The 9,686-nt window shown below is 40.9% G+C and overlaps 1 protein-coding gene across 1 annotated transcript in view; it reads right to left on the minus strand.

Annotated features, from left to right (window-relative positions):
• The window catches only part of LOC108233349 (prolyl endopeptidase), a 34,683-nt gene that overhangs the window by 12,178 nt on the left and 12,819 nt on the right, over positions 1–9,686 (minus strand). The window lies entirely within an intron of this gene.

The raw sequence follows: 9,686 nt of genomic DNA on the forward strand, positions 1-9,686 counted from the left end.
CAAAGAGGGATGACCACCTGATGTGTTTCACTGCGGAGGGTTACTACAAGGTTATCCCATTCAAAAAAAGAAAGAAAAAAAAAATCTTTTGAAGCAGTAGCTTTTGCTGGATTTGTTCTTTTTTTTTCCACTGTTTTCCACCTGATTAAACATTAACCCGGAGGGGAAGCTGCTGATCAGGAGCGTCCACAGGAATCAATGGACGAACGCTTAATTTGCGTCACTCGATGAACCGGTTTCATGCGCCAAGATGAGCTGATATGATCAATCAACTGCCTTTTAACAAACACAACAAGCTTTTGTTTTTTTCTTTTAAGCAGCCACACGTAACTCACCTTGAGGAAACGACTCGTAGAAGAAGCACTGATAAAGTTTAAATAAATCTGATATGAATCAGACTTTTAAGCCTCATATACCTTTTTTTTTTATTTTGACTGTTTATTTCAGATAAACCTCAACTGACACCCCTCATTATTCCACTCCATTATCAGTAAGCTTCCCCAAGTTTTACACTTTACGAGCGTTGTTTAATTAAGTCAAAAATTCATCCATCCTTCTTCACGGATAAACCTCTGATACTAGTTTTGCCATTTTCTTACAGAACTTTGAGCCAATCGGGGAATAAGTCCACCACTTTAAGCTAGTCAAGTGATAATCAACTCGCGGCCCCCGGGCTATATCTGACCTGCTGACTTGTTCCACTCGGGCTGTGATAGCACCAGGTCGGATACGTGAGTTACTGTTCAGGCTGATCAGATCTCCTCTGACAGATTTTGGGGCTAAATGTTCATCTGTGTATAACAGTGTGATCACACTCCAGTAATATTGACATTTTTTTTTCCCTCTGTCAAAGTTTTGATGTAGCAACTACTGCCCTTTCGTATAATAATATGTTGTGGTTTGACTGGTTTTGCATTTATTTCTCATCCGAGTTGTCGCAAAGACCCTCATCTGAAAACACAGTTCGTCATCCGTAACAGACGCCAACTGTCGAGCCGCAGTCACTCAACCTAATGATAGTAGTCCAAAGGATGTCAACGCGACACAACAACACACAAACAATAATAGGGATGCTTTTAAATACAGAGATCACAAGGGACAGCTTCCTGCCTGGCTGTCATTAACCAGAGGGGTCAGTCCAGCCTGTCCCGTCCCGTCCCGTCCCGTCCCGTCCCGTCCCGTCCCGTCCCGTCCCGTCAGCTGTCCTCAGACAACAGGATGTTATTGGGAAAAACCAGGTGGGGAAATGACATCACACACGGAAGATAAATGCATTGCCTCCGAATTGATAAGAAAGCTGTTTGGCTGTTTTCAGTCTTGCCTGACTAAAGTGAAAAAAAAAAAAAGGAAAAAAAGTGAGTGATACCTGTTAATTATTAACATGACAAACGCCTTAAATGTGAGCTGTTGTTTGCGGTTAGCTTCGAGATGACAGCGGCGCAACAAGTAACGAGGTTCTGTCAGTAGCTATTAGAACACAGCATTCCTGACTTTATGTGGCAGGAAAACATAAATAAGAGCCACAACAAGGTGAAGTCAGTCACCTAGACTCTGCCATTGTTTGTGCTGATCACGATGAAAAGGGAAAGAGAGCACTCAGGTTACCCAAAGCCAGCCCGCTGAAAGAGCAAGGGATAAAAGGACAGTTTAAAAAAAAAAAAAAAGTTCAGGTGTTGAGTGTCTTTGATTGCTTCTGTGTCATATTTACACTGCCTTAAGTATTACCGGTAAAAAGAAAAAGCCAGAGACAGTGTCTGAAAATAGATCCTTTGCGTTCAGTCAGAGCAGTTTGCGTTTTGTTTCGCTCCTCGTCAAACTCCTCAGTGCACTCTTTCCTGATAGTGCTGATGCATCAAGTCATGCCAGAGTTGCGTTTCTAAACAGAGATGCATGACTTTCTCGTCTTAATTAGTTCCAAGAATGATCTGAGCGGGAGAACAAAGCTTTGATTTCAGCTTGGGGGGAGGACAAAAAAAAAAGGGTTGTGATCACTGAGGTGAAGTCCACAGTGACCAGACAAAGGGGCTCAAAATGACAAGTCATTACACAAACCCTCTCCTCCAGTGAGTAACCGTCGCCTCGCTGCCTTTGAACCTGACCAGCTTTGTGTTCTTGGCTTGTCAAAGAAAGAGGTGGAGGGACTCACAGCTTAGAAAATGAGCATATAGTTTGCGTGCAGACAGATATTACCCTTTTTAAAATGCAAAACAAATATGTTTGGTGTGCGTCCCCCTGTAATTTTGCCGCTGACATGTGCACTTACAGTCGGGCTCTGGGACTCCGTTAATGACTGGGGCAGGTAAGGCTGGAGACAGGTGGAGGACGGGGGCCGTCTGACTGGTCCTCAAAGGGAGGGCTGTGTGTGTGTGTGTGTGTGTGTGTGTGTCTGAATGAAACGGTGACACAGATGCAGACAGAGATGTCCCGCCAGACACCGTGGCACCTGGTAATGTCATCCACATTGTCATTTAGGGGGTGATAAATTTCTCCTTGTGATGATGGACATTCTTTTGCTTTTACTCAAACAGGAAATCACAACATTGTACTTGTTTCTTTTGTAAACGTACAGTTGGCAGATACAGAGAATAGTTAGTCATTCTGGAAGCTACGCTCGTTAAACTCAGCACTTACATCTGACAGTGGGCTTGCCTTGTGAAACCTGATGAGCGAGTGGTTAGAGTTTGTCAGATGAATAACTGTATTTGAAGCTGAATCAATAACTGAGCAAGAGTAAAGTCGTGTAAAGTGCTTCTCGGATGCAACGTTTACAGCTTCGGTAAATATCGCTGAACGAAACGGGATAGGACTGACGTGCGTGAGGTCATTTATTAAATAACATCTGCATAAACTGGAATTTATTTTGAGATTTAACGTCTTAACGTCTTGACCTTGCTCAGACTGGTCATCAGCTCATGAATCCAGGCAGAATTAAACCGTTTCCTCAAATTGAGGTTGTCCAAAAAGCTACCTACAACAGGTAAGACATTAACTGTCCATAACCTTTCCACATAACCCCACTGGAAAAGAGCTGAACTTTCGTTTTTAAATTAGAAAATCTCACCTCTAGTCTAGATCGTTGACCTCTGAACACATCTGGAAACAAAAATATTTACACGCCTAAATGTCTAATAATTACAGTAGTTCACAAACTATTAAAGGACAATTATACCAGCTAAGAGTAAAACAGTCCAAAAAATTTCAAATTCTAAAAAATATCTCCTATTTATTTTGTTGTAAATGTCCCAAAATCAAATATAAAATAAATCCTGAGAGCTTTTAACAGATAGATCTATTCAGTTTGATGTTACTGAGATCCATTGTGCATTTTACTGTAATTATCATAAATTTTAATAACATAAGACATCATTAAGTGAAGAAAATGGTCATCTGTCAGCGTGATCACAACAGCATTTGTCAGAGAAAGCTGTTTTGTTGCGGTTGTTTTTTTTATAACCTTCACATTTTATAGCTTTGCTGAACAGGTTTTCCTTGAGCCCAGATCTATAAAACACACACACACACACACACACACACACATCCAAAAACAAAACAAAAACTATTGTATCCACATGGCGTTAATGATTAACCAACTGTCAAGGGGAGATCGGTGCTAATATGGTGCCGTTCAAAGAAGAAACACACAACATCTTTATGAGAGTTATTGGGGAGGAAGCTGTGTGTGTGTGTGTGTGTGTGTGTGTGAGGGTGTGTGTCAGACAGAGACAGAGAGTCAATAATAAAAAGTGTACCGGGTGCCAGAGTTCAACAGCATGGATCGTGTTTGTACAGAAGCCCTCCGAAAAGACGAGCGAGTCGTGAGAGCTGCGGGGATGACTAAGATGAACTGGTTAAGGCTGTTCCTGGGAAAGCAACCGATACTGCGTGACTGAACGGAAACAACCGGAAATACGACAAATACGCTCGGATTCTCCTTTAAACTGGAAGGACACCGAACAGTGACTGTGTTTGCATGAAGGCACAAAAAACACGTGCATCCTTCCCCGATGACGTGTCCCTCTTGTTGCTCATTATTATAATCGAGAGGAAGACAGAACAATGCGAGGAGCCTTTTATACAGTCAGGTGTGGAGGGGCCGACACTTCCTCTGCTGGATGGAAAGATTTGGTGCTTAAACCTATTTTCTCCACAACGCTTCAATTTAGATTTTATTTAAATCATTATTCATTCATTTTGTGGTTTGAACTGACTCATATGGCTAGTTAATAATAATAATAATAATTAAATCTAGCTGCCTAAATAATATTGTTTTCTAATTAAAGGTTTCTCAAGTATTATTTTATTTTTTTATATGCTTCTAAAGACTGGAAGTTTTGTGAAGGTCTTTCAAGGTGTTTCTTTGGTCTTTTCTTTAGCTTTTACACCAATCCTTGATCATTTTCATCCTGTAACCACTGTGCCGCCCTGGCCATTTTCAGAGATTTGTTTTCTCGTTTTGGTTCTAATGCAGCTGAACTCTGAAACATTCAGGCATAAAAAGGCCCCGAAGTCCAAGAGATGAACCAGTGTCGACACGTAACTTAGCAAGTTAGCAACTTAGCAAATTGTCAATTTTAAACAGGATCTTTAGGCATGCTGTCACAGAGACAGTTTGTTCACTTTTATTTACTTGAATATATGAAAAAACATGGCCATTTGACACATAGTTTAGAACCCTGTTGGTGTTAAACTATGAGGAGCATAAATTTGGCGTACGGTTGATGATCGGCTAAATGATGACGCATCTGTCAGATCCTGTCAGGTATTTGTTGGATTTGTTTCTGTTTCTTAGAGAGATGACTTTCAGATACCGCTCATCTGATGTAGATAGCTCTTTTAGGCCTGACACTTCCTTACTGTACCCAGTTTATCCAGTTTCCTCATTCTTTAGAGCGCAAACTATGCTGTCGTTGTCAGGTACAAGAACTGAAGAAGTGGAAAAAATTCAAATAAAGCCACTTTAAAGCACTCAGAATAACAGATGGTCTGTTTTTCCTATAGAGGACATATTTATGTGTAGTCAGGACTCATGACAAAATGAAATTCTAACTCACATGTGTCAAACTCAAGGCCCGCGGGCCAGATCCGGCCCTCTGTAACATTTCATCCGGCCCCCAAGATAACGTTTAGATTTCATCAGGTCCGGCCCTCTCATCTGGGACAGATCGAGTCTCTGATTCTTGATTTTTATTTTGCTTTAAAAAAAACTGAGCCTAAATAGTGAAGTTTTCTCTTGACAGGGACTTAGAAGCCAACAACATACAGTTTTAATTTCTGTATGATCAGGTTTTTGTTGATGGCTTTTTTTGAAATCTGTTTTAATGTTAAAAAAATTCATTTAAAAGCTGAGTGAGGCGTAAGAAATGACTGCTAACGATGTGCTTTTTGAAGTTTGAACTATTTGTCTGCGTTCATTAAAGTATGTTTGCTCTAAATTCTGTATAATCTGTAACTGGAAAAAGGTCATTGATATTTCTATATGAATGATTTGACATAATTCATATAAAACTAAGGTTAATTTACGTAATTTTTAATAAATATTGATCGTGATTGGCCCTTGGCTAGGATCAAATTTTTTATTTTGGCCCCCTTGCGTCACTGGGTTTGACACCCCTGTTCTAACTTGTCAACATATAATAATCAACTTTGAGGTGTTAGGTTACAGGTTTTAAATTTATTATGAGCTTCCAGATTTGCTACCATACCATACTGAGAAAGCTTGTGGGAAAAGTGCGGAAATGTTCGGTTGCTTTGACGAACAAACATTATTTACATTACTTAATTCCATTTTCAAAAGAGTGGTAACATTTTCAGAAGAGTTTTCCTCGTATTTCAAAGTGTGGTTTCTGAATACCGGGCATAATTTAGCTCGGATTGAACTAAAACAGTTTCATTTTCGCAGTAAATTCGTCAGCCTGTCTCATAACTCTGTCAGGTAAATTCCTCCTTTTTCTTTTTTATCACGCGAGGCTTGTGACGAGCACTAAAACTTACAAACTCAAATCACAATTGAATCTGTAAATAGAAGCCAAATAGACCCAAAGAAAGAAAGAAATGAAGGTCCGGGCTCCTTGTGGAAAGATGAACGCCTCACTTTAGCGTTGGAAAGCGTGCATCCATGCATGACTCTTTGCGATAACAGAGGTGAATATTAGCTACCTGTGTTGGGTTACAAGGATTAATATGTGGGACAGAGAGTGGTGATACTACTTTCCCCTCATCTCTGTGGGTGGTTTGGTCGGGTCGCAAAAAAACATCTGCTGCGAAGCACAGCAGCATTCCTCAAAGCCCTGAAACCATCATAATAACTCTCCGGCCTGTCAACAAGGGATCATCCAGCCAATTGTCGGGGGAGATGGTTAGTGGCCTCGGTGGGTGGTGTCTGAGACGCAGTGCTGACATTCATTCACATTCACACCTGAGATGGATACGACAACAGCGAAAGGCCGGATCGGGGCTCGGCGCATCACGTTTTATTAAGTTTGCGTCGCTCGTGTCGTGTCAGCGAAGCTTATCACGCCTCAGTCAGACTAATGCAGCCCGGAAGAAATGCACATCTGAACGGGGGATTTCTCGACCACAGGCTGAAAAGAACGTCTGGTGATGAAAAGTAACAAAATCGTGGAGAAGACTGACACGGCTGACAGGCTGATAACAGCGCAACGCAGAAAACAAAAACACCAGAGCAGCGAGGGAAGAGAGACGGGCTGTTCCACACAGAGAAACGTGATAAAAATTAGATCTTTTTTTTTGTTGACATCACGTATAAGATTTTAAGAAACGAGAAGTGAAAGCCATGATTCACATTTCAGCTATAATGGGTTTATGAGTTAGGCTAAGATAAAGACCCTTGTCCTTCATTCTTGGGGGAGGTGAAAAGAAGGACGTGGTCACCTTTAGTCCTTTTACAAGAAATGACCTGAGGCAGGTACAGACTCAAGCATGGAAATTACAGAGCTAAACTACTTACGCTCTGAAAGAAGCTCTCAGTGTGCAGCAGCAGTTTCAGACAGAAACTAAATGTAACATCTGATCTGTGGGTGGTCTCAATGTGTAAAATGTAAGCGTAACTTTCTTTAAGAGAGCTTTTAAACATAATTTGACCTAATAAAAAGGGCCTAGCATTCGTTGAAGGGGTCCATGTTGCCCGCCACCTTGCAGGTTTTAAACAAAGATCTTGTGTGATCTGTTAGTACTCAGACTAAGTGTTGGAGATGACCCTCAGCTACCACACCAAATTATAGCTCAGTACCTGTAAAACTGACCAACTTAAAGCCAGTTTTGTATTTTTTAAGGTCGATTAGCCTTTTATAATGGTGGGTCCTAAATAAACTTCTTAACAGGGACAGTGTACATTAAGGAACATTTAAACAAGTGGAATCTAAATGTAGTCGTGTTAGCCAAAGGCTAATTTTCATCGAAGGTCTCTTTGCCTACATGTGATTCATGGTTGCCCATTAATGTATCTTCCCAGGATTTGCAAGGCTGGATATTCAGCAAAACCATTTGTTATCCTGTTTAAGTGGCTTTGTACACGTTTGTTCTACGCAAAGTCTGAAAAAGAAAACGCAACTAATTTTTTACATGAGCCACTGGTTTAAAATCAGCCATTTTAGAAGATCAGCTTTACCATAAATTAATATCTGGGGACGTGTAATGCAAATTAGCGTAGACTATAAATGTTACAGTGTGTGGCATTTGTTAAATCTTGTTTGTCCCTCTATAAATAAACAATAAACAAAATGAATGAGGTCTTCTTGTAAATATTCTTGTTCTTGTTTGGAGTCAAAAATCACTGAGCCATGATTAAACTCAAACAAAAAGGGTAGAATACAACATAAAGTTACAATTCAGTACTTTTCCTCAAGTTAAGTTTTTTAAAACTGTTTTAAATGGACTACAAGCCCATCAATCGGACGCAGTGAATCTGGCTAACGACGCCATAAAAACCTGTGGAAACGTTTATTAACTCGAAATAAAAGGTGACAACTTCAGACGGGAGCATGTTCGAACCAAAATCATTATGGCAGCCAAGAATGATTCTGAACTTTCAGGCTAATGTCTGGAAGCCTAAGCACAAACAACATGTCTGACAAAGCGAGGGAACAAACGAGCAACTCCTGTGCATTTAATGCTTTTTTCTTTCCTTTATTTGTGAACCAAATTCTAATTCTTCCTGAAGTCTGCGTATCATCCTGCCATTCTAAGAATGCAAAACAAGATATCACATGATTGAAACCAACTTCTAACTAACCAGACTGAGATAGGCACTTTCAAAAAGATCCACCCACACGCAATCTCTGCAGGGCCTCTAAATGACTTCAACTAAAAGTCCACGTTGTCATTATGTGACTTACTCACGCAGTGCCTACAAGTAATAAATGGAGTGAGGATAAGGTTCAGATAGAGAGGTATTAGAGAGGAAGAGGAGGAGGTGGAGGAGAGGAGCGTTGAATAGAAGGTGATGAATGAGATGACTGAAGGCAAGGAGAAAGACCGAAACAGCCAAAGAGAAAGAGGGAGAGAGAGAGAGAGAGAAGTGGATTTTAAATTACACGGTGGTTCATGTCAGCAGCCATAATTAGTAGCTTGGTCAGGTGTGGTGAATGGGACAGGAAGCACAAAAGGAAGGACAAAACACCACGAAAACAAAGCGGAGTCCGCGAGAATCCACTTGACATTTAGGCGCCGCCGCGACACGAACATTCCTGAACAGGAGAAAGTACACGAGAAACAAAAAAACGTTTCGTGGAAACAATAAGCTCACAGATCGGGAGCTTATCGCGGCGGGGGCACGCGTCAAGTGTGCGGATGACAAATTGGCGAAATCAGACAGTTCCTGACTCGACTGGCTGACAGCCAAACAAATCAAAAAGAGAAAAGAACAAAAGGCAGAAAAGACTGCAGCCGTGAAAGCCAGACTGCAGATGATCACATGCTGCAAAAGTATGAATACGTTCTTGTCCTGACTTTTTCATGCGCAGAATAATGGCTGGACTCAGAAAATGCGACTTTGCATTTATGATTATTGTCAAACCAGTGGTCACACAGGGTTGTTGTCTCTGTGGTTGAATAAAATCTCAAACAGGCCAAGGTTCATCAAGCACTTAAATTAACTAACAGAAAATATAAAGAACATCTGGTTGGTTTTATGGTTTTGTATCTTATTTTTCGTCTGAATAAAGCTCACATCTAATAGGTCTGCGACGTGTTTGAGCGGAAACAGCTCAGTTTATAGAGGTTTAAGATTTGGATATTTAATAATTACCACTTTAAGCAGACAAAACAAACAAACAACAACAAAAGTCAAGCATTTTGCTTTCAGTTCTGTCAGACTTTTTTTTTTTCAGTGACTCTGCAAGAAGGTATGTCCTATTTTTATTTCCTTGATTTTTCGGTCTGTGTGCAACAAACAGCATGTGCCGTTTAAATGAAATTAAAGAACTGTTTCTTAACATATCGTCTACAGGCACGACTTCCTCCTTGCCCACAGACAGACAGGGAGACTGTCAGAAGATGAAGATGTATCTGCGTGATCCGGACATAGCTGTGTGACAGCCAGGGCACCCCCCCACCCCTCCTCCGGAGAAGCCTCACGCCCCGGGGCAAGACAGTGACACACACACACACACACACACACACACACTCCAAGGAGGAGTCATCATGGGGTGAAAAAAAAAAAAAAAAAA

The sequence above is a fragment of the Kryptolebias marmoratus genome, linkage group LG19 (genome assembly GCF_001649575.2).
Source record: "Kryptolebias marmoratus isolate JLee-2015 linkage group LG19, ASM164957v2, whole genome shotgun sequence".
Classification (NCBI taxonomy): domain Eukaryota; kingdom Metazoa; phylum Chordata; class Actinopteri; order Cyprinodontiformes; family Rivulidae; genus Kryptolebias; species Kryptolebias marmoratus.